General features: G+C 41.5%; 1 protein-coding gene across 3 annotated transcripts in view; it reads right to left on the reverse strand.

Annotated features, from left to right (window-relative positions):
- The window catches only part of fynb (FYN proto-oncogene, Src family tyrosine kinase b), a 74,710-nt gene extending 53,635 nt beyond the window's left edge, over window positions 1-21,075 (reverse strand). For 2 of the 3 annotated variants that reach the window (XM_005746191.2, XM_005746190.2), the window contains exons 1-2: window positions 20,890-21,075; window positions 5,101-5,169 (exon numbers count right to left, since the gene is read on the reverse strand). The gene's annotated coding sequence lies outside the window, so the exon portion shown is untranslated. Of the gene's footprint in view, window positions 1-5,070; window positions 5,170-20,889 lie in introns of all 3 variants that reach the window. The other variant, XM_013914141.1, reaches the window with a different exon arrangement.
- Between the last annotated feature and the right edge of the window lie 1,287 nt (window positions 21,076-22,362).

Below are 22,362 nucleotides of genomic sequence, written 5' to 3' on the forward strand. Positions count from 1 at the left end.
TATTAAAAACAGGTACAACGCAGTGAGACAACAGGTTTAAAGTTTGTGACATCAGGGCTGCAGGCTGGAGTTTAGTCCAAAGGCATCAGATAATGTGGCTGCATTAATGAGCTGTTTTTAGCTGAGTTTGACATCCACATCTTCACTTCTTACCCTTTTATTGAACAGTCTTGTATATGTAGGTTCATTGGGCTTTCTTTAAAAAGTAACAAAATTACATCTCCCATTTAAATCAAATGAGTACAATTATATTTGTTCATCGTCAGTCGTATGTTTACATTTTAAAAACAACAAAAAAAATTCCCCACATCTTTTTAAAGAAAGAGTATTTAACCTTAATCATAAAAGTACATTTCCCAATGCTAGAAATTTGGATAACATAGTAGCCAGGTTTTCAAATGTGGTCTAGTGACGGAATCCGTGATTTGGCTATGTCGTATTTTGCCTGTAACAAGCAGTAAATTGTGTCTTTTTGGTGAACTTTGCTCAATTGGCTTGCGGCTGTTTAAACTTGTGTCACACGGTCCTACATACATATTCCACCAACAGAATCTAAGTATGTGGTTAAATCTGGTCAGTCAAGAATGATACTGATACAAGCTGCTGATGTAATGGGAGAAATAAGAGGTACATTTCCGTTAAAGCCCTAAGGTCTTGCTCAGATTGCTCATTCATTCCACTGCAGGGCAACTTGCCACTGCATGTGGCGAATAAACTTTGAACTTGAACTTGAACTTTAGTTTGATCAAAACTCGAAAACCAGCAAACAGTCCTATTCTAAAACCAAAAAAGTCTTCTACATATCTGGAGAGTCCATAACAAGTTTGAAAAGGCAGCCACATTCCCCTGATGATAATTACATTAACTGATAAACACATGAGCAGAATTCTGCTAGCACGGTTTCTACAAAGCAGAAGCTAAGACAGATCTCATTACCTGACTGGTACTGACTGATGATCCAAGGGTGCGGCGCACCTAGCTGACGCCTTAGTGTGGTCGAACACTACTGCAGCTGCTGCTAATTCACTGACATCTCCTCAGACACAGCACCTGAGGAAAGTTCTTTCTGTAAAGTTGGATAATTGACAGCCATCGAGTGGGCAAAAGAAGTCTGAGGCTGAATCTGCTACTGACGTATTATACTGAGGTTTCACAAAGTCACTTCAAGGCTGGTTAACAAGCTCAGAGAGCTAGTGTAGAGTGCTTCCTGTGTGTTCTACAGTGGGTATGATTTAGTTTGCAGCCCAGATCACTTAATTAGGCTGAGGATGGAAAGCAAGCGGATGAAAAATGCCACCAGATGTGTCAATATAATAGAGTGGAGCTTAATGCTGTTCATTAGCGCCACCACTTCCACCCCCAACTGCATCTCCTTACCATCAGAAAAACTGGAAACCACAATGGAACCGCAGACTGAGGGCAACACCGACATTTCAGTGAATAGCTGCCCAGCCCACACTGGCATGGCCATTATCGTGGAGGTAACAAGCTGGGAGGAGGAGCGGTTTAACAGTTAGCTCTTGAGATTTAAAGGCTCAAGACACAAGTGTACATTTGTTCCATGGCTGCAAGTGATTGCTGAAATGCATATCAATGTCTGGGACTGGGACGACGTCACGATAACATGCTGTTGTAGCTCGCTTCTCTGTACAGTGCAGAAACTCTCTGAGAGACAGAGCAGAAGCTTGAAAACACGATTGGAATTGGTGACTCATTTGCTGTTTCTCACCAGCCTACAATCACACCCACTCAGCAAGAACGCTGAAGCACAGACACACTCGCGAGCTCCATGCTCCCACCACGAGGATGCTCTTGATGTGCTACAGTTGAAGCTCTGCACAGCTTCTTCTGACGCTCGCTGCATCGCTCTTTCTCACATTTCAACCACCGCCTCACATCTACAGCAGAGGTTCTAAACAGAAAATGAAAAAAAAAGACATGCCAAACTGTGACTCCGCTCTCCGACAAGCCCAGGCTGTACGCTCCATCGAAACATGCCGAACCGTCACAGGAAACTGGGGTACACAAAATAAAGGAGCTATCAGAGTAAATATGACTGAACCTTGCATAATGAATACACTTGCTCAGCTGACTCCAGTTTCCTGGAAGAATGCCCTTGTTAAGTGTTTTTCCACTCAACCATTGATGAAATTTACCCCTAAAACCCTGCTCTCCATTTATAGCTACTCTTCTGCTGCTCTTCTGTTTTGTTTTGTTTTTTGTTTTTGCCTTTTTATTACAATGTGTCTCCTTTGTGAAAGGCTGGCTCTGGATTGGAAACTCCAACGAGGAAGAAATCACAAAGTCAAATGTTCTGGACGAGTCCAGGCATTGACATCTTTTCGGTACTAATAGTAGGTCAAGAACATCCTGTGACTTCACAGAAACTGCCCTGGAATATAATTTTTAGCATTTAACACAGATAGGCCTTTGACACATTGTCTCAACCTCCACAGAGGATGAAAAAATACTAGTGCAATCTGATTTTCCACTCATCCCATAACTAGCATCACCTATTTGGTACAAGCTTTTACACAAAAGCTAGAAACATCAACTCATATCAGCCTACTGTTCTCATTACTCATCTTTACACATTAAAAACAGCTTTTAATATAATAAAGTTACATAATAAAGTATTTCTGTAGTTCTGATTTGACACCAGATCTTAATGTAACTGTGAGTTTGCAAAAAGACAATGACATCTCCCCTCCTCGACTTCTTTTTCCACCCGTGAAAAACTGGGTGTGAAACACTTGGCTTGTAAGTAGGGGACACAGTGAAATATTGAGACATTTTATATTAGCAAGTAAAGCTACAAGAAAAAGAAGAATATGTAAAAAAAAGTTCTCTGTGCATATATGAATAAAACTTCTGCAAGGTCAAACATCCACCACCGATGTCATTTAAATTAAACTAAGACACGGTGACTGGCAAAGTAAAGATCAAGCAGTGCAACTGGCTAACTGGGGAAATGCTGAAGTTCAAGAGTAATTCTAGTATTTCAGTCTGTGATTTCGTCATGTAATGTTAAAGTTTGCATTAATTTAGCCTTAATTTTCGACTTCCATTGTGGTTCATTTAGCTTCATTTAGGCTGCAGGTAAGTTTCCATTAAGATAAAATGACTTTCCGTTGTCTTCTTAATGATCTACAGGGTCATCCACTGTTTTTACATATTGAATTTCTACAAAGCCAGTTACAAACAAATTTGCATTAGTATATGAATAGGACATGTTAAGGTCAACAGTGAAAAAATTCCTGTATGGAGATCCTCAATTAAGTTGAAACAGCTAAATATATAAACATATATTTCAATTGAATTGAATTCAATTTTATTTATATAGCGCCAATTCACAACAAAAGTCGCCTCAAGGGGCTTCATATATTCATATATGAAAAATTTCCAAGTCTATCTTAAGTGGACAGTGAAAAGTTAAAGGATAAAGCATTCATAAGAACCATTAATGGGAAATGCAGCAACCTGAATAATCATGTAAGGCACATCCATCTGAATGCTAAAGAAATCCTTTGATATACGCCAGTCCTTCCATCTTTATGTTTTTATCCTATTTTCATGCTCCTCTCTGGTGGTGCTATCCACTACAAAGTTCTTATAAATACTAATAAAAAGGGTTTTTTAACCTCTGGACCTCCAGAACTACAACTTCAAGACATAAACATGTGACATTCAACCCTTGACTTAAACATTTGTGATCACAGTAGGAATCCCGATGAAGTACATGCTTTAAAAGTCAACTCCTGTCCTTTGTCTCTGCAGATCCTGGACTCCTGAACATCAAGGTAGACATAGACGTATGTTTCTACGCAGTACAATGGTCTCTGCAATGTTTCTTCTAGATTTCAAGAAGCAATATCAGGTTTACTGTTTAAAAAGTTTTACTGTTTATGTTAAATGAAAAGCATTAAATAAATTAAACAATTTGAATTCTGTATCAGTCCAGTGCGGCCAGTTCGGTCCAAGTGTATGAACGAATAACGACAACGGTAACGATACTAGAGTACAACTTTTATTGCGCCATGCATCTCAGCTCAGTTACAGTAGTTGCTAGCCTCAGGCAACCACAGTACAACGTCAAACAATGATCAAAGGCAGAGTCTAATGTCAGTTATGCTCTTTTCTAACTCTCTGTCATACATGATGGGGGCTCTCTTATCAGCACTTTCTACCATTCCCACATTGTTATTTATCAGATCCCTCCTTCACAAAACCCACACAAAGGAACAAAGTGCATTTTTTATGCAACATTGTGCTCACTTAAAAAACAAAAAAACAAAACGTATCACGTGCTTGTGCACTGTGGACTCCAAGAAGGAGACAAAGAACACAGTGCTGCTGCTGGCTGTCGAAAACCAATCTAATATAAGTGCCGTCATGTTCCAGTCTAACCTAGCAGCCACACTCGGATTAGGAAATAATGGGAACATGTTTTTTTCCGCTGCAGTTTTACCCCCGGATATATGCAGCATGGGACTAAGAGAACAGACACACACACACACACACACACACAGGACTGATGTGTCAGAGCTGAGGAGAGGTTGCAGTGGGCACCGGCTGACCTTACCTTTACTCCCGCAGGAATTTTTCAGGTTGACCTTAGTGCTGTACTGCGTATTAAAGATGGCAGCAGCAGAAATGGAGGTCAAGAAGGAATCCAACACTTTAGCTTTTAGCTGGTGGCAGCTGTTGACCTGCAGGTCAGACTTGTAACAACATCAGTGGCGCACCACTATTACGCTGCACGCCCCAAGCTAACGCACCACAGGTATGAGCGCCTACTTGGAACAGCAGGTTAGCTTGTGGCAACTATCTCCGCTTCATGTGTACGCATGTGCTTTAATGCATGTGTGTGCGCTTGCTCTAGTATCCTTATGACCCACATCCATTGAAGGAAAATCCTCCAGAATGAGCAGGTTTTGTGGGCCATCTGCTATGAGGTTATTTTCACATGGCAGTGTGTGTGTGTGTGTGTGTGTGTGTGTGTGTGTGTGTGTGTGAGCAACAGAGTAAACACGGCTGAGTTCATCCACAAGTGTGTTTGTGTCAGCTTACAAATGTCCAGTGGAGTGTGAAGACTCATACCTCGGGTTTTCAGCGTATCAGGATCTTTATTTCCTCCACATTGCGTTGTGCTTCGCCAAAACAGAGGCCCTGCGGAGACACACAGAGGCTCAATTATTCATTGTTGCGATTCAATAAAACATGAATATCAACTGCGTATGTGCCAGACCTCGTCATTCACGATAGTCTGCGGAAAATGGGTCTTATACACATACACACACACAAAAGACACAAAACAAAACAAAGCAGCAGATGTGTCCAGCTGGAATGAATGACCTCGATCCAATTAGCAGAACAGAAACTGCAATCCCCCCTTACACAGCAGCATGGCGGCACTGTATTTGTGACATTCAACTAGTCAACAACAGGTTAGTGTGAAGGGTGCAGGAACTGCTGGCTTTAATCACAGGCCTGTGTGGTGGCCCCATTTCTGACAGCCTCTCCAGCAGGTGCATTCTGGAAATCTATTCATTCACTCGTCCAGGTGCAAATGAGACGATGCTGCTAAATGTAGGACATCATCCCTCACTGCCATCTGCCACTGAATGAGGCTTGACTGCATTCTAAGCATGAATGATGCTGGAATAAGAAAATGTTGCTTATAATAATACAGTCTAATGCAACTTTACTAGTGTTTGTAGCTCTCACTGCATTTTTTAAAGTTACAACTTGATTTCCACTTTTGTTCTGTGCTTCAAACTGCCTCAGAGGAGGAGGGATTTTTTTAATGGGGTAGCACAGGGTGGGGAGCACAGGAAATGAGGAAATAAATGCTATGTAGAAAACATAACATTTATAGTTTTCTACATGCCTATTTACGTCCACAGACTAATAAACCTTCACTCTTCATGTGAATCCAGCAAGACAGGAGGAGGATCTGACTTTTTGGGCATCGCCGTCCTGGGATTGGCTACGATTTTTCAGGCTCCTGTGCCCTGTTATTATGTAAAGAGTGCCACTGCTTAAGCTACTGAAATTATTTTCTATTGAACAGCTTTTGCAACAAAAGCAACTTAAAGTGCCTAAAGTAAAACACACATACAGTACTGTGCAGCCACCTCTCAATTCGGTAAATTTTATGCAGTTATTTTATATAGGTGCATTCCACGTGTTTGCATGTTTGTTAAATTTAGCATGTATAATATAGGGCAAAATAAAGGTTGTACAGAAAAGAAAAAAAAGGTTGTACAGAAGAGCTTGAAAGTCCATATTTGATATATTTAAAGTCTGTATTATAACGGAATACTTCTCCTGGCTTCCCTAGTAGGAAATTCTGCTCCTTGTCATTTACAGATGGCTTTAGACTGAACATATGAACAATTTTCCCCTCTTAATAGCTATCAGGGAATCACTTTGTTGGTGCAAAAAATACAATTTCAGTGTCAAATTGCATTACTGTTTGCATTTTTCATAGATTCAACTTGCTAGATTTTCTGTTATGTGTTGACCAGATGCTGGTTCATTGAGTTAGGTTCTGAAGCCTGGATAACTATTATTCATGACCACTTCTAAAAATTATAGGAAAATCTGGCGCATGGAAGCAAAATATAAGGGTGGTTGCTGGTAGGTAGAATAACAACAGCAGTGGCTGCTGTGACCGCAGACATGCTCGCAAAAGTATGGTTTGACCACTGTATGGACATATACTGTGCCTCTGGAGGATATACGTGTGTGTGTGTGTGTGTGTGTATTGTACTGAAGAGAGAGCTGAGTGTAAAATGGAAGCTCTTGGCTCTTGATTTACCGGTCGATCTACTTCCCTACCCTTAGCTATGGTCACGAGCTGTGGGTAGTGACAAAAAGAATGAGATCGCGGATACAAGCGGTGGAAATAGGTGGCTAGCCTCTCCCTTAGAGATAGGGTGAGGATTTCAGCCATGAGCGAGGGGTTCAGAGTAGAACAGCTGCTCCTCCACATCAAAAGGAGCCAGTTGAGGTGGTTCGGGCATTTGACAAGGATGCCTCCTGGGAGCCTCCTGGGTGAGGTGTTCCAGGCATGTCCCATCGGCAGGAGGCCCCGGGGCAGACCTGGGACACGCTGGAGAGCTTAAATCTCTCGGCTGGCCTAGGTATGCCTCGGTGTTCCTCTGGACAAGCTGGAGGAGGTGGCTGGGGAGAGGGAGGTCTGGGCTTCTCTGCTTAGGCTGCTGCTCCCCTCAATCCCAGCCGGCACAAAGCAAGAGCCAGAGTACACCTTGGACAGGCCAAAACAGAGACAGAAAACCGTTCACATTCATAGCTACAGCCAACTTTGCATCTTCAGTTAACCTAAGCTCAGGCATGTCTTTGGACTGTGGGAAGAAGCCAGAGCAGCCAGAGAGAGCACATGCAGACAGGGAGAACACACAAACTCCACACAGAAAGGGCCTGGCCAGATGGTGGATTCAAAACCCAGACCTTCTCGGCAGTGCCACTCAGTAATAAGTATTATAATATGGGTTTTGGTAAGTTTTGTGAAAACTCAGCCTAAAAGTATTTAAAATGAGTTTTTATCTTTTAAGTCAAATTTAAATGAAACCAATGAATGAAATCCATGGAAGCCATAAGTGGAAAAATGTAATACAAGAGCTTTAGACTTTCTTGTCACCTCCAATCATCCAAATTCACTTTATTCTGTTCCTCTGTCTGTTTGCAGCTCATTTTCTTTTTTCTTTGGTCTTAGCTACATATTGTCCCCAGGTATGATAAGGAGAGGAGCGTGACCATGTATGCCCACTCACACAGACTGGTCCGCATCCAATACTCAGATCTACCTTTGACTTGTCTTAATACATTAGATACTTTTGAGGTTGCTGAAGTTTATTATAGTTCCACACAGCGTACTTTCCTACCACCTGTAGTTAAAGAAAAACCCATGTATTTTGCTCACACACACTGGTTATAAAAGAAAACAGAGGCTCTCTTTTGTATCTACAATGCTAGCACCAAGCTCTTCTTGCATTCATTTGTTAACTCAAAAGTGCAGGGAGCAAAAGTGCGAGAAATAAAGCACACACAGACCATTTCTGACACGCTACTTTTCTTTTTTTCCCCCACTAGTTAATCTCCACGCGGGCGTGAATAAACTTCGCAGTGGTTGCCAGATCTCTGACTGACAGTGGAATTACACAGTGGAGTGATTGTGTGGCAGCAGGGCCGGGGTTAACTGCGTGGCGCTCCTCCTAACTGCCCTTTATTTACAAAAGACGCACTGTTGCTGCTGCCAAAATATGTTAGAAGCCATTAGCTGCTGATCTGACTTTAAAGCTCAGTCCTGCTAATCTAATTTAATCTGCCTCTGTGGCTTTGCTGATTGCTGGAGCGGATCAACGGTGACACTACAAGTGCAGGCGGGCTTTGCTGATGTGATGCAACTGTTTGTTCTGCAACAGCAGACGCCCACGCTGAACGGTGCTGCTGCTGTTGTTGGTTTTTTGGGGGGTCTTTTACATGAACACTTCCTGTCGTCGGTTGAATTAGGCCTTCACGGAATGTCTGAGTGGTTTCTCTGGTGATAGTCAGCTGCTTAAGATCAATAAGCACGAAGCAAGGTATGATGGGAAATGAGCTGAAAAAGATGCATTCCTTAATGCGCAGCTTTTGACTTTGTCTAGATAAAGTGCAAAAATGTATAAGGGTAGATATTTATCGAGGACAGCCTGGTGTAACATCTAAATGGTGTAGGCGTGGGTGGAGGTGGGTGCTTTGGCTACTCTGTTTCTTAGCCGATACAAAAACAGAAAAAGAAGTAGCTGAAGAGACAGGAAATGAGAGAAAACAAAGATATGAGGACAACAGGATGATGGTTTGACACTTTCTTTCCTGTGAAGTCTCAGGTTTTCACAGTCAGCAGCAGCACGGCAACACAGCACTTGTCCTAGAAACACAACTGTCTGCACTAATGGTTTTCCAGTTTGGGTGATCTGTACATAAAACTGCGAGGGAGTCTCAAAATACTCACGATGACCTTAGCGTGTAATTGAAACCTGTGATTTAAGTCTTCTTTACCAGCACAAAATTGCAGTGTTCCCACGAGCGACATGCTTCACCATGTCGGGCCCCAGAGAAAGCGAGCTGATTCTCTCCCTTCAGCTGCAGCCCACCCATCTGAGGGGGGTGGGGGGGGTGTTAGTCATTCAGCCACACGAAAGCTGTCACATGACTGGCCGGGGCACAACAGCAGTCATTCTGCTCCTTCGCTGCCACTTGGCTAGCGGGACACATGAGTGGGCCGCTAAAGTGGCCGGACACGCAGCAGGATCCGGATTCAGTGTGCTGAGCTGCCACTCAGGGACAGGGGGCTGAAATACATGCGCTGCATGTACTGAGCACGAGAACAAAAATCAGGGTTTGTGCTGCTTTTGTTTTTGTACTTCATCCAAGTGAGCACAGTCAACAGCGGCTCCATATGCACATCTATTAATGGTCACAAGTCTTGTATTGTCCTTTAAAAACTTTTCACATTCTTCCAGTCCTCGTCACCCGAACTCAGCAACCACACACAGCTACACACCCAAACACAACAGCTGCCTGTTTAGAAAGCATCCGAATACTGGAAGTGTTCTTATTCTGCTCATTTCCTGCTCCATGGTATATTCTGGAGTGGCGTTACGTGATTCGCAGTTCAGCTGGACCTCAGTGCAACCCCATCACCTCTGACACACGCTGGTTTTCACTTCCATGGTCGTTGCTTTCTGTTGTTAGCCCTTAGCATCTAGGTTTAGCAATGATACAAATAAGATAATAACCTAATTACAACCATGAACTCATGTTTATGCACTGTGCAGTGCACCTAGGGAATAAGCAGTGTAGTAACTGTACTATACTTAATTTAGTATAGACAGATTTTTAAACAGATAGTAAGAATTGTAAAGAGGTGTAGCTAAACCTGACCCTTTGATCTTCATCTTCTTATTCTCTGATAACAGCACAATAACATTAATAATAGCTTCATAACTAATATAGTTGGTTCTACTATTTGTCAAATATTACCAAGCAATAAATGTTTCAGTCTTATTAAGAGCATGCCAACTACTCCTTAACTACCAACATTTCCTCTGAATTTATAACTAAGATATGAGCCACAGGGTTATTGTTCTGTATTGTTTCACACTGTCCGACTGTCTTCTCAGCAGAAGAGCATCCACCATATAGCAGGAATTTCTTTCAATTATATAGTAAAATTTATATGCTACTATACAGAGTCTGCAATTGGTAAATGTATACGTCACAGTCGAGAAGTGAAGAGTTACAGCCCAGATGTCCAAGTTTTCTATCTAGCACTTGAATATAGCACACATTTGTGGATTTGTCTCACAACCTCATTTACATGTGATATGATCTATGCACACAACTCATGCAATCAGTGAGTGAAAAGACATTTGTGCTGAAGTGAGGTTTTCAGATTCAGACATATGCATTTGTAAAATAGAGCAGATGCTCTTTACATCTGTATTTGTATCCAAGTGATAGGCTTGAGGATCATACCATACATGTTTGTAACCTTTTGGAGACTCATTTCCTTCCATATTTCCTTGATTCCTCCAGCAAATTATAGCAGGAGACAAGTGCAAGTGCAGAAGGAGAGGAAACATAGAGGAAGCCACAATTCTTTGGGGACCCTCGCCAAGCTGGAGGGACCCCTGCTGGTAAGTGAACCCAAGAAGTTTCTGTGGTGGAGGGCGACTTTGTCTTTCTGACTTGTATAGTTGAACATATAGCTCGCAGTCAGCCACCCACTTGTGGTTCATTCTAGGGCTAGTCTCTAAAGGGTAAGTAGGGCACTTTGCCATTTCAATAATAGCTGCATTGGCAAAGCTTACAGCTGCAGGCTGTAGCCTTTACATGGATGTGGAGCAATCTTGCAGACAGTGTGGTAGTTCAACAGTGATTTTATATTCAGCTGTGTGTGTTTTGTCCTCCAACATTCTGATACAACTCATGGTAAAGACGTACCACGTTACAACATCCCGAATATTTCCCTCAGAGATTTAATTTGATTGACTGACCAGCACCACCAGTGAGAGTCTGACTGGCATACGCTGTTGAAGAGTGGATTAAAATGAACCACTATCCTAACAGCACATTAGGCCTCCTCCTCTGGGTTTCCGCATCCTTACATCAGAGAAGGATTTGCCAGGTGATTAAAGTGAGAAAAAAACTGAGGGTGTTCATAAGAAGAGAGAATTAACAACTGATCTTACTCCCACAGACCGCACTGACAGCAGAGTGAGGGAAACTCCAGAATGACTGGTAGACAGAGAGTGGGTGATATGGAGGATGTTGTATTTTGTGTTATCAGGACATACAGTATATGGCTAAAAGTCCTAAGGTGCCTAAACAGTATACCTAGAGGCGCTGCTCGGCCAGCTGTGTGCCATGACGCTTCATGTTGATGTTAATGCCAGGGGAGGTTTGGAATGCTGCAGTTCTAATTCCACTAAGTAAGAGAATGGCCTGAAAAGGCAAAACAAGAGCCAGTGTAAGATTATATTCAACTGAAAAGCTACTCTAGTACAGTATAGATAAAGCTGATATGGTATCTAAAACAAGCCAAAATGATCTCCTGTGACCTGGAGGATCGCTCTGACCGGAACTTATTCTCTTGCCATGCTGAGCTCAACAAGGACCAACAGACTGCTGCTTGCTAACTGCAGTGCAAAAAGGCATCAACATATTATTATTTATTTATTTTAAATAGTTAGAGAGGAGATTTTTAATGGTTTTATTAAATATATGAATGAAGCTGCGCATACACACAGCAGCAGTGAAAGAGAAGGTTTAAAAGAAGGTAGTGAGACCTGCTATGATGTATGGTTTGGAGAAAGAGGCACAGATAAAAAGACAGGAGGATAAGCTGGAGGTGAGAGAGTCAAAGATGTGAAGTTTTTCAGTGTAAGTGAGCAGAATGGACTGAGAGGAACAAGTCAGGTTGATTAGAAAGGTAAAGCTGCGATGGTTTGGACATGTGCAGAGGAGAGAGAGTGGATATACAAAACATCCATGGATGTCTGATGTGTGATTGGAGGACACAAATGGGACCCTATGTTTGGGTGACAAAACTGAATGTGAATTGAACATTTCATGTTTCAGCTCGAGTGCTGCTCAGTTTCACATCTCTTTCAGTCGGGGTCTTAGAGGAGCATCAGTGTATGGCAGCTTAGGGAAGATTCAGCTTTAGATTGAACTTTTCAACCCTGGCCGCAGCCTCTATAGACAAATCACTCATTTCTTAAGCTATGTGACTCATTACCATGCAAATCTCATTGCAAACGATTCAGATCCTTTCGATTGCAATATAGTGCATTATTCCTATGGGAATCTGAGAAATGATAAAAATCCTATCAGCATATGCTGATTCAAAGCTGTGGAACTCATTTAACATGTGCCAGGGTGTCCTGAAGATAAAGCTCTGTTGCTCTGCCAGCAGCTCTATCCCTTGGCAACATCACAGCCATTTAATGGGGGCCTGGTGTAGGCCTTGGCCTGGTGTGCCAGTGCACTGCTGCTGCCAGGGTGAGCAATCATCTCCTTTGTCAGCATCTTGCAGCTGCATCAGCAATGCAGGGAAATGACGCTGCACAGTGAAACGTAGACCACAGCGTAATACGGACAGCACACGGATCAGGGGGCTCTATATAGTGGTGGAAACTGGCTATAATAGAAACCTCCATCCATGGAGGAGTTTGTCACAGTTGCTAAGACAAAGGTAAAGGCTCAGAAACAAAAGCTTCCACACAGAAACACTCATTTGTCCACCACAATCTGACAGAAAGTCTGTGGGCACAAAGCAAAACCATAAAGTCTGCATTTGAAATTCATAGAGACCATAAAACATAATTGCTTCTCTGCTATGCAGATTTCAACATGTGGCACAGTAAGGCTTTGTTGAGACAGAATCCAGCCTTTGTCCCACACGTGACATTGGACGTAGCAGGGAAAATTCACAGCAACTTAATAATGCATGAAAACTCTCAGTGCCGTTAGCGTGTGTACAGAAAGCACTTTTGTTTTAGTCAAAACACAAACACTCGTTATCAGTCTCACGCCACCACCATAAACATATCATTAATAAATAATAAAGCACAGCGAGATGTATCACGCGCCTCAATCGTCGCTTCGATCAACAAAGATCAACGCCCACATGATTGCTACTTGTGACTGGCGGAGAAAGAGCTCGGTGATGCTCATGCTAACGCTCTCTGGAGAAGCACCGTCCTTGTGAATTTACAGCAAGCCATTCCTTGACCCAATCCAATGAATGCATTCACTACACATAATCGGCCTGACACATTGGATCATTTTGGGAGCCCCTGTGACGAAATGGCTGGATACATTATGCTGACTACATCAAGACTCTTTGCTTTGCTTAATGTCTAACACATTTCATGCAAGAAAGATGCCCCTGTGCCCCTGAACCAGTAAAAACATATGCTGGGAAAGTTGATGGGCAGCTGATGGTTTTTCCACCAATCACAGCTCACCTGTCAGGCGCACTGGCTGAACAGAGCTCTAACATCTAGCTTTTTTCTTTCAGTCAGTATTATAGCAGTAAAAAAACAGTATAAGAGGAAAGAGAGAAAAAACGATTCTGTGACGTGGAAAATACTGTACAAAAGTGACAGCTCTCGGTTGTGTAGCACGTATGACTAAAATAGATACGTGCAGACTATAAAACATATTGAGAAGCACATATACAAATAAAAAACAGAAGATTCAAATCAAGTAATCTCACACACCAAACAACAGTGTGTAGTTTATGCTAGCTCTGCAGCCCTTTCTTCTCTGTCTGTCTTATTGTAGAGCTGACAGCAGCAGCACTAGTTGCTGTAATCAAATCTATTCCTTAGTAGGTGAAAAGCCAACAAGAGTCATATGAAACATCGTATTCAACAAGCTTAAGCATGAAGTAAAGCGATCCTCTCACAATCAGCACAGCTGACTTAAGAACAAGCTGTCTGCATGCAGACAACTCCTAGCTTTGTGTGATGTGTGTTTACAAAAAACTCTGAATTTAATCACGAGTTGTTATTAATCAGGCTCTCTTCCATCACCACCAAGTGGTGCAGCAGATAGCTGTCCCTCCCTGAGCCTGCTGCTGCTGGAGGTTTCTTCCTGTTAAAAAGGGAGTTTTTCCTTCCCACTTTCACCAAATGCTTTCTCATAGGGGGTCGTTGGATTGTTGGGGTTTTCTCTGTATTATTGTAGGGTCTTTACCTTACAATATCAAGCACCTCGAGATGGCTTTTGTTGTAATTTGGTGCTGTACAAATAAATTCAATAAAAAATGTTCAAACTTTTGTGCAGGCTGACAGCAACCATCCCATCTGACGGGTAGCAAAGCATTTACTCCAATAAATCTAATAACTACTGATGATACATTATTACAGATTGAGTTTCTCTGTAGTATATGGTCTGCAGTAATGAGCTTTATTTTATCTGATTCTTTGCTTGTTTCTTGACACGCCTGTTAAAATATGTGTGGGGCCTGTAAAACTCTGCAGACCGCACAACCTATTAAGAGTTTGAACAAATCTGGAATTTTATTACATAAGAAATATGCTGAATATATGCAGTTTTCCCGTGTATGTAACTGTCCCTTGGTTACTGCAAAACTACACACACAGAAAAACTACTAGGTGTGATATTTTATAAAACATACAATTAATAGATTGTATGTTTTTGTATTTTTGTGACTTGGAAAGTAGGTTGATATGTGGGTTGGTGCTGGCTAATTAGCTAATATTAGACAAATTCTGTTTAATGACAGAAACATCCCGCACTGCTTATAATTAAGTTTCTCCACTGATGTCAGAGGAAATGATGACATGTCTTGAATACAACTTTGGCTCTCTGACAAATAATTTCCGAGAAAATGAGCAAGCAAGCAAACAAATTCCAATACAAATGTTAAGATCCCAAAATATAAACATATCTAATAATACGTTAAACCCAATATTATTGCTTCACTTGGTTACTTGAGTTCTCTCTAAGTTCTTTTTGTGCACAAACCTGCTTCGGCACTTCTTTACTGGCCTAAAACTGACTTTTATGTAATGACTGATCTGCACACGCTGATGCTGATACTAATATCCTTCCTTGTTTTTTTTGTTATTTCTTGAAACCAAGAACTCTTTATAAACATAACTTATATGTCAGATATGAGATTAGCCACAATAAAATTGGCATGACAAACATATAAATCTTGACTGCTGACATCTATAATAATTTTATACATAGTCAGCATCGACTGGCTTTTTCCAACAAAATATTTGAAAATAGTTACAGAGTTACAAAGTCTGAGGATAACTCATTCAGTCAATTGTATCTCTGTGTAACTGCCGAGAGGCTAGCGTATGGCTGAAGCCTGGTAAAGGAACCTATTTCTGTCTTTCCTCTGCTCCAGCTCCACTGTAAAAACTCTGGAGTGGGGAGATGGCTGGCAGAATTAAAAGATTTCTGCTCGATTTATTCAGTGGTGAGGTTTTTAAATATAGACCGAGGAGCTCCAGTGCACTGCTGAACTCATGAATAAAGGCTAAATGGACTTGAGAGCTAAATGGAATTGGAGAGATTAAAAGAAAAAAAAAAGGGGGGGGGGGGATTAAAAATGGAAAATGTTGAGCAGGATATGAGAAGCAGCCATGCTTGCTCAAATTCTCTTGCTTTGCCTGCACTCCAGATGTAAACGAGCGAGTGTGAGATTTTTTTTCAGAGGAAATGAAGCCACATTTAAGCACCGCCGACCGACTTTGTGCATTTTAAGTACTCTGTGAGCAAACACAAAGAGTGTGGCAGGTTGAAGTGGACTGTCATGATGCGATCGGCATGATAGGATCCCTGTATTCCCTGGGTCCTTGAAGCAAGACAAATAACTCCCACTAATTGAATTCCTTTGAAGAAACACCCCAAAGATGGACATCTCCACGGGCCCTGTTTTGACAAGCTTTTTCATGCCAGTGTATCACTTTCACACATCGTTTCCTCCCTTGACATGGCTACGACGATGACCCAGTGGCAATACGTTTGGCTTATAAACATGCCTAATTCATTAATGAAGCTGATGGATTGGGGAGACAACAAAAGCAGAATAGCCTCTGTTTTTAATTCATGGGGGACATCCTAGAGGGAGCGAAGGCCATCGTGTGATCTACAGCTCGGCTCCCACGTGTCACCGTATGTCCCCACTGGCTCAGTCAGAGCCTGCATTCATACACGGATCAACATTTACTCAAGCGTGACAATAATTTCAGCCTGCAAGCACGTCACAACCCAACCACCAGAGCAAAGAAACAAATAAGAAACTAAGAGGAAAAAGGCACATTTCATTGGTGTGAGGTTGAGAACAGATGAACGGCTGTCTAAGATTGTGTGAGCCTGAACAATCTGACCTCCATGTGATGACACAAAGTCCTGCATTGGTTTTTCTACACACAGACACCACTCAGCTGTGCTGCTACATCTGTTAATGGAGGGCAAAATATTCCCTTAATTATGGAAGCATTTAGCTGTCCTACCACGAGAGTTTCTCCTCTGTCAACATGTTAAAAAATATTTATCCTAATCTTGTTTCATCCATAAATAAATTGGATTGTTGCATCCCAAATTCAAAACTCTACCGTCTTGAACAGCAGCAGTGGAAGTGGGCCTGGAGGATCACTATAACCAGAATCTCCAGCAGGTGGAAAACTGGTTCATGTGTCACTTGACTGAACTCACCAGAACAAGTATTAGCACTGCCAGCTGGACTTTAAGTCAATCTGTGGGATGAAAGACACTCACTGAAGAAGCAACTTGTTTTCTTTTTTACTAAATAAATATTATCTGTGGGTCCATCCTGCAGAATTTAGCTACTAAGGGTAAAAGTCTTCCAGAATGTCTATTTTCTGTCAGAAAAGTGTATAATTGTGCAGTAAGAGATTAAAGATTACATAAGATTGCACAAAGATGAGGATTAGCATTAGCCTTGATGCTGTCAGCTCCCCAAATCTACTCAAAATGGATCTAGCCAAATTCACTGTGCACAGACAAGAACCAAAAGGATAAGAGGGAATGACAACACCCGAACACCCTCCTCAAGCAGGAACACTGAGCACAATGAGAGCGCATCTGGTCCTATGTGGGTCAAATCCCAGGCTAATTTCATACTATCAGCTTCATCTGCAATAATAGAGCAACTTACCATACAATACTCTCATGATACATTCACCAGAATTACTATGGTATCATGATTCAGTGATTCTGCTATCCTTAGATATAATGAGCAGAGGCCAGTTCTGACTGACCAGCCTCATACTAATCTAGTCCTTATTCCAAGACCAATCCTAGCATAATCCCCTTTATAACTCTGATAACTATCATAACGCATAAAATAAACATCATCATCACAGTATGATATGAAAACAGTGACTGAGCCCATTAAATCTTTGAGAAAGTGTTTACTTAAGTCTATTGAACTCCACACAAATGGAACAGAAAGGAGTCTCCCCCCACATGTTGTAAAAAATATGGGTTTAAGAACTTTTACTTTGGCTTCACTTTTTAGACCCTGAAGAAAATGAACAAAACTGATCAATAAATATTTGTGTTTTGTCTCCTGGTGTGTCTGTGGATATGCTTCAAGTGTGAAATGAGATCTTAAATTCATAGGTGTGTTTGATTCAGATCACCACAGAAGCAGTCCAATTAGGCTCTCGAGCTGTCTCACAGTTAATTAACCCTCCAGCAATTAAGTTAAATCAAGAGCTTAAAATTACCAACTGGGATCAGCTGTGTATATAGGAGTACCTACAGTACGTGGGTCCTACAGTACGTTGTTTGCTTCAGAACAGATATTCTTAAATGCTATAATGTAGTTCATTATGAATTTCAATCATATTTATGCCAAAAAGGCCAATCCTACATTATACTCTGCTGTGGATACGGACAGCTGGAGACCCCATGGCCGGGTAGTCATTCTTGTTATACTTCTTTACTCAGCCCCACCCTGGGCTGCATTGTAATCTAAGTTCCCCACGGAATTCCACTTCGGAGCGGTCACATTTACTGTCTGTTGATGAAATTTACGTCACGCGGATCCCAGCACACTTGCAGATGGAGAGAGTATAATGTGCACATTAGGGTTCGGCTAGAGACTGCTACAGCAGTGAATGCTTCTTGCGTCTCTCAGGCTGTTCAGTTCAGCCGTAGTTCAGTGCAAACTTTACAATGAAGAGCTGCAAAAATCAAAGCCTGTATTTTCACTCAGTTTCTGTAAGCACACAAAATCAGTGTCCAAAATATTTCCTAAAATTGAAAAACTTCTAGATTATCATGAAATTTTCTATGAATTGTTGACTGGAAGATGTCAGACTGTGACCATTCTGTGCATTACTGTAGGTTAGTGACAACCATTAAAGAGACAAATAGTCACTTGCAGTACATTCATCAAACATTAAACTTCTGATAAAAACTCCACCAGCTTTTCAAGACACTGTCATCTGATCACAATCATGCAGCATTATCACCACAGCATAAATACAGAAACTACTATTGGGCCATGTTGCACCCCTAAGTGTGTGTGGCTTCACTGAGCCAGGTTTTTACCCAAACAGCCTCTGAGAAGTTTGCTGGGCAGGAATTTGGTGCACGCATAAGCAACTGTTTAATAAACTGCATTTTTCAGACATAGTTTGGAGAGTTGCTCAGTCTTTTTGCACAACCCACTGTCATTGTCGCATGTTTTTTGGCAATTTTTGCACGCTTTGCGCTTTATACAGTCCCGTGCTGACTGTATGTTACATGTAGCACCATGGTCTTGGAGAAATGCTGTCTTGTTTCACTGTGTACTGTACCACTGCACACAGCTGAGATTAAAACATACTGATATTATAGATTATTTAATGTAGGCTGATGGGACAAACAATATGAATTGCTTGAATTGCCAAAGAAGCAGCCAAATACAGTGCAAAGACAACAACAGGGCTTTACCCTTTTTTTCATTTAACAAAATGTGGGTGTGTCTCCTTTTGCGCACATCCCTGTCCGCCGCAGACAGAATCGACTTCTGTGTGAAATTCTGCACTAGTTTGGATTTAATCTTCAATCTTTGGAAGCTTGAGGCGAAAGCACTAGTCTATGACTGCAGTTATCCACAGTTTATTATTGGCAAAATTCACTGCAAACACTCCTCTTCTCCTGTTTTCCTGACCTGATCACCTCTGTGTGATAACCTGCCTGATCAGATCTCCTGGCAAAACAAGCTGTTTAAAGCTGCCTCACTAAACATGAGTGACTTCCATCAGGGACTCATGTCTCATCTGATTCGGTTAAGACAGAGTATTAAAAAAAGCAGCCCTGAACTCAGCAACGAGTCAGACGGCGACATGTGCAATCTAGAACTTTATTACAATGACTGGCATGTTAAACAAATTTTTAATTTAAAATTGGTAAAACAAATATTTCTGCTGATTTACAGTAATGGTTTAGATCAGCAGAAAAAAACCTGAAAGCACTCTGGTTCCAACGCTCTGTTTCCAAGACTATTAGCTGTGAGCAGATATCTGATATCATCCTAGAGATACATCCGTCCTCAGATGCATGTACTGTGCCTTTACACAGTGCACCTGCAGAACCTAAACTCAGCAGACCACATCCCAGCTTCTTCCTCCTACTGCAGAAATCTTGCACTCAGTGCAGGCGGAGGAGCTGCACACCAGCTGCTGGCACGCTCAAAACCAGAAGAAGCTGCCTTTCTGCAAACAGGCCATAATAGTACTTCTAAAAAAACGAAATAAAACCACACATTACAAGGCCCTCTAGTTTCTGCACTTTCCCTTTAAGTGCCACCAAAAACACATTGATTACAACTCTCGCAAATAGAGGGTCATTCATTAAGGATTGCTAATGACACATATATATACTGCACCCATTTTGCTATCAAAACACAGGGAACGTATGGCTGCCGGTCAGAGGTATGCAGTTTTATGGTCTGAAGTCAATAGATGGAGGGATGCTCATCATTGTTTTAAACGGAAATAGAGGTGATGAGTGTTTAACCCCAATTACTGAAGTGAAGGAGGGAGAAATCAGCCTGGAATGCAAACAACATCATCGGCACAGAGCATAAAAATCCACAGGTACAGTGAAAGTAGTCACCGATGGAAAGTAGGAAAAAAAGACTTTCCAACCAACCGCTGAAAGAGACAGAGATTGCTTGGATCGGCATCAACAAGAAGCCAATACACTCGAACAGCTGCATGGCACTGCGTGCACGAATGCAGCCCGCTCCTCAAAGTAAACAGAGCAGCCAGGCTTCTCCCTGAAGCACACACAGAAAAAGCATGGCAGAAAACAGAGCCACTGAATCATGTGAGGTTATGTCCTTCATCTGACTTCACTGAGCATCAATGGAGAGGAGAGGCTGCTGCTGCTGAGGATGGGAGAAAAGGGGAGGGGGGAATGGTAAACAAGCGAGCTGGAGTGAATCAAAAACGAATGCGTCAAGATGCTTTGAAGCCCCCTGCATGTCAGAGGCTCGGTTTCCATCGGTGACTGTGGATAACCTACTTGTTTAATTAGCTTCGGGTGCTGTTTCTTCATCCCACTTGTACATACTGGATGTGTGTATATTTATTCTACCATATATAAATCGGTTATCACATTCAAACAGCCTCACCTTAGCCTTTCTATACAAACTGAGCGGTGGAGCTAGCGAACGGGTTAAGCACGTTTACGTTCCAAAACGTCAATAATAATATCACCTGGGGAAAAGCAAAAAAATCAAAGTAATTCAATCGGTTTGGGAAGCAAGAGCGAGAATGATGAGCGAAACGAAAAAACGGTGTAACTTACCAGTTCAGAGACGTCTAATAGTCCGCGGCACTATATTCCATGGTCGTTATAATAAAATAATGTGACAGTAATAAAAGACTGCACTGCTATGGTGGCCCTGCTGTCGCCGTCCTGCTCGCCGTAGCCGCTCAGTGTGATGGCGTTGGCTCTGCAGGGCCACAATGAAACGGCTGATGCCTTCACGAGCCGTCGGATATTGTCGGCACAGACCAACTAGGGGAAAGAAGACTACATGGATCATTTGTATGGTAGAACGGGGGGGAAAGAAAGAAAGAAACTCCGTGACATTCTAAATATCTTCTGTTTAGTGCTACACTCACAGGACGTAAGACATAAAAAGTTACGGTGATGAATGTGTTTGCAAATCCATTTAATGTTGTTTCTGGAGTAGTAGATGACCGTTGGTTATTTTTCAAAGAAAAAAAACACTGACCAAACGCTGGTCTAATTTGTGAAGCTTGTCACGTTTGTTTCGTACTTGTTTAATACCTTGGTGTTCTTATTGTGGCGTTTGAATAATCGATCGTTAAAATTCCGTATTTTTTAAGAAGCTTCGAAGGGCACATTCCGAACCCGGCGGTTTGACTGATAGGACGTCCTTCCAATCAGAGGAGAGGAAAGGTTTTGGAGGCGGAACAGGGAACTGTTTGTATATAGATTTCTTCGACGAACATTTCATCGTGACACACTTCGAGAAAAATTTTGTTTACACCAAAGTTATTGAATTACAGTCTTTTATTAGAATGTTAAAGCTCAATAAGGCAAAAATAAAATACATTTGGGAATAGTTAGAGACAGTGAAATAATGTGGGGCCTTTGTTGTTAAAATTTAAAATAAAAATCGATTTTTATATAATAAAGTGCTAGGTGAATGACCTGCCATGAAGTGTTTGACTTTACAAAAGAAGAGACACATAGCTGTTTGGGATGCTGTGGAGGTTTGTTTGTTTTGTTATATTGTTGAGGCGCCATCTTTTGTCTGCACATGGAGCAGCACTTTTTATCACAGTTTTTTTTAAATATTATTATTCCTTTAGTTGCTTCTTCTTTTGAAAACAAAATAATATAAATATTTGCTAAAATGTAACAGTAGAAATATCTTCCATGGGTATAGCGACATTAAAAACAGTTATTCAGTTGTATTTACTTATGTTTTGACTAAATTAGCATGAAAAGCTAATGAGATTAGTTCTTTATTCTGTGTAATATCCCTATCTTTATTTAACCTATATGCTATAATATCTGCTGATATTGTAGCTCACTGGGCTGACTTACTGGAACAACAAATGAAACGGACCCACTGCCATCCATGTTTCTTTGAAAATGTTGAAAGGGTAGCTCAGATACTCATAGATCGCCATGAGTCAGTGATGTTATACATAGCCAGTTCTTAAAAACGCCTAATTTTTTGTCAGGTGGTAGAATCCTTCCAATTTTTACTACTTATTCTATGCCAAACCTCCTCTAGTGCTT

This window comes from Pundamilia nyererei, unplaced genomic scaffold (assembly GCF_000239375.1).
Source record: "Pundamilia nyererei isolate P.nyererei 1_Seehausen unplaced genomic scaffold, PunNye1.0 scaffold00174, whole genome shotgun sequence".
Taxonomy (NCBI): Eukaryota; Metazoa; Chordata; class Actinopteri; order Cichliformes; family Cichlidae; genus Pundamilia; species Pundamilia nyererei.